Below are 3,453 nucleotides of genomic sequence, written 5' to 3' on the forward strand. Positions count from 1 at the left end.
GTCTTTCGCCCACTTCTTTGTGGTGTTTTACTCTTGTATTTATTCCTAGCTCACAGTTGCATGACTTCAATGACAGTCATAGCTGACCAACTTAAGGACGCATGCTATAAGACAATATCAGATTTTTTTGATTATCTATTGAAATTTTCTTTCTTCCTTCCTTTCTTTGTTCCTTTAAGAAAAACTATGATGATTTTTCTTTTGTGTTGTACTTACCTGGCAGGGGAGTTACCGTGGCCACAGAGATAAGGTTTTCCCAGAATGGGACTGAACCCTTGCACTGTGCGTATGCTGACCTCAAGATTTCTCCAAATATGGGGAATCCCACTACATAGTTTTGGGTCATATACTCACATTCATCTCTATTATTTAAAAAATGTTATAAATGTATTTTTGTGAAATAATTCCAAAATGAAAAATATAATACATTAAGAATCTACTATGTATGCGTCTTAAACATTTGCATATTTCAGCATAAAACCAGCACAGTTAGCCACAGCAAGTTAGCCTAATGAGCGAGAACCTGTGATCAGACCCCCTTGGTGGGACAGAAGCAAATGACAGGAATGCTTACTCCAAGTGGCTGATTATTCTCTTTGGGTCATATGCAGTAGGGAGCCTGGTTAATAAGTTCGACCTTATTCATAGCAAACATACCATGTACAACCAGGGTCTTTCTCTGAAGAGAAAGGGTTCATCTTTATAACATCATCGATGCTTGGTTAGAGTTTGGGCAATCAGACAGACTATGAAACAACACACCTCACCTGGCTTATACCCGAGAACTTTAGCTTCCATCTCCGTGCTCTTTCTCACACTCTCAGCCTTTGCCATAAACGAGGGACTGCTTTTTCACTCCCTCCCTCTTGAAGTTGGAATTCCAGCCACAGCTTTGTCTTTGCAGAACGGCAAGGAGGAATAGCAATCTGTAGGTGGCTCCCTAAAAGTAGACTCTACTGTGGCTTGTATGAATTCTAAATTCCAGAATGTGTCTGGTACATAGCAGACCTAATAAACCACCTGAATTGGAAATCATGTCATTAGATGGGATGCTGTCAAGGATGCAGCACCAGAGTTTCCTGGGCTGTGTTTTACGGCTCTTACTTATCAGTAAATGGAGAGCAATCTTTCTGCTGGTAGGCTAACAGAAAAGGGAAGAACTTGTTTTATCTTGAGGAGAGGAAAAAAATATTTCAAGAACTCAATTAATATGTCTCTTTGGTGTGCATACCATATAAAAGGGTTCATGTAAGGAACTGGGAGATTTTTTTTTTTTTTTTTTTTTTTTTTTGGTTTTTCGAGACAAGGTTTCTCTGTGGTTTTGGAGCCTGTCCTGGAACTAGCTCTGTAGACCAGGCTGGTCTCGAACTCACAGAGATCTGCCTGCCCCTGAACTGGGAGATTTTTGTTTGTTGTTTTTTAATCCTCTACCCTGCTTTGGTGGCTTACTCAAAAGGTAATTCTTTTGACAGGTAATTTTCTGTTTAGATAGAGGCTTAGTAAACGAGGCAACTGACCCTTGTGGCATGGGCCCAGGAGAGCTGGCCCCACCCATCCCACCCCTTGCTGGAGTTGGGAAGTTCTGGTAAAGATTCTGACCACCAACTCAGCCACCACCCTACGTACAAGCTGTTGTAGCTTGTGAAGGGGCTGTTCCTGCAGAACCATAGCAGAGGGATCTCTACGACTCTGGGAAATGGCAGGATACCCCAGAGGATATCCAGAGGAGTCGCGGTGATGGTCCAGTATCAGTGGTGTAGCAGAAGCCAGAGGCCCTGAGCAGATCAACGGCGCATTGTAGTGAAAGCTGTTTGGGCATATGTGTTTACTGAATGACACACGCAGCACGCGATGCCACTACAGTAAACGGTATGTGATGGAGAGGCGGGTCAGAGGAACGGAACGGAGTGGCACAAACACCGCGGCAGCTGTCACTGGCATGAGAGAAGGCTGCGATTGATGGAGGAGCGGGTGCTGCCCAGAAGGCTTGACCGAGATGTGTTTTCTCTTTTGTTATTTTTATCTTAATTTTTAATTTCTTATTCTCTTTTGAGGGAGAGGTTACAAGGGTGGAGGATGGGTGTGAAAAGACTGGGAAATGAATGAGAGGAAGTCGTCCAGAATGAGAGTGGGAAAGGAGGACGAAGACTCGAGATCTAGAGAAACTTTTCTCCATACTGACTTAGACCAGTTGAGAATACTTACAGCGGTTTCAATGCAAACACCCTCTCTGGGCAAGTTCCTCTTTGATTGTTTGACTGCATTTGAATAAAAATCCCCAAACACTGGTAAATCAAAAGTTTAGAAGATCAAAACCTGACAAGGATCAGAACTTGAATCAACATTCAAAGGAAAGTTTACAGATAGGGAGACTGGGTCAAACCAAAGAATACAAAATGTAGAATCACTAACTTAAGGTTCCAGGTTTCCCCGGTTAATCTAGTGGTAGATTTGCTGTTGCCTGCTCTTGCCTTGCTCAGAGCCCTTGGCAGTGACAAAAGAGACTCAGCTCTGTGCTCCATGTGCCGGGGCTCATGAAAACTGAACTTTGTCTTGTTCTAATGCCCAGTTCACTTAGCACCTGAAATCAGTGTTGTGTGTGCTGCCTCCTACCAGGAAGAGGCTTCGATGTGCCCAAGATCATGTATATTATTATTATTATTATTATTATTATTATTATTATTATTATTATTATTATTTTGGTTTTTCGAGACAGGGTTTCTCTGTGGTTTTGGAGCCTGTCCTGGAACTAGTTCTTGTAGACCAGGCTGGTCTCGAACTCACAGAGATCCGCCTGCCTCTGCCTCCCAAGTGCTGGGATTAAAGGCGTGCGCCACCACCGCCCGGCGATCATGTATATTATTGTTTGAATCTTTGAACTTCATTCCTTCCATCAAGAAGGGGTGAGTGCTGAGAGTCGGTGAGCCGGAAGACTGGATGAGTGGACACACACTGTGCATTTGAAGCTTATCCTGGAGCCCCATCTACTTAATTTTTTATCATATTGTGTGAATTGTTTATTTGATTTTAGGCAAGTCGTTTATTTTTGTATGTCTCATTTTCCTCATCTGCACACAGAAGTGATATGTAGTGTCTATTTGATAGGTCACAGATGTTAAATACACGAGCATGGCCATTACAGGTATGGGATCATAACAGCTGTGGTTGTCTGCGCTGGGCCTGTGCACTGCTGGGACCAGTAGTAATCAGTCAAGGAAGCTCTGGAGGGCTCAAGCGGCGTATTCCTCCTTGGTGAAGTACTGGCTGCTGAGGGATGCTATGGGGGATCACTGCCTTCAGAGGTGTACTCACCAGCGAGCGAGCCAGGCTCCGATGGATGCAAGGAGCAAGACCTGTGTGCGTGTATGAAACACTTAAAGAACAAAGTGAAATAATAAAAAGTAAAGGCGATTAAAAGAAGGTTAGACTCAGCAAAGGTAACTACTGCTTGGT

At 43.4% G+C, this 3,453-nt stretch overlaps 1 pseudogene; it reads left to right on the plus strand.

The window, feature by feature from the left end:
* The first annotated feature begins 208 nt into the window (after positions 1–208).
* On the plus strand, positions 209–344 carry LOC113456230 (annotated as a pseudogene).
* Positions 345–3,453: the final 3,109 nt, after the last annotated feature.

The sequence above is a fragment of the Microtus ochrogaster genome, chromosome 6, assembly GCF_000317375.1.
Source record: "Microtus ochrogaster isolate Prairie Vole_2 chromosome 6, MicOch1.0, whole genome shotgun sequence".
Lineage (NCBI taxonomy): Eukaryota > Metazoa > Chordata > Mammalia > Rodentia > Cricetidae > Microtus > Microtus ochrogaster.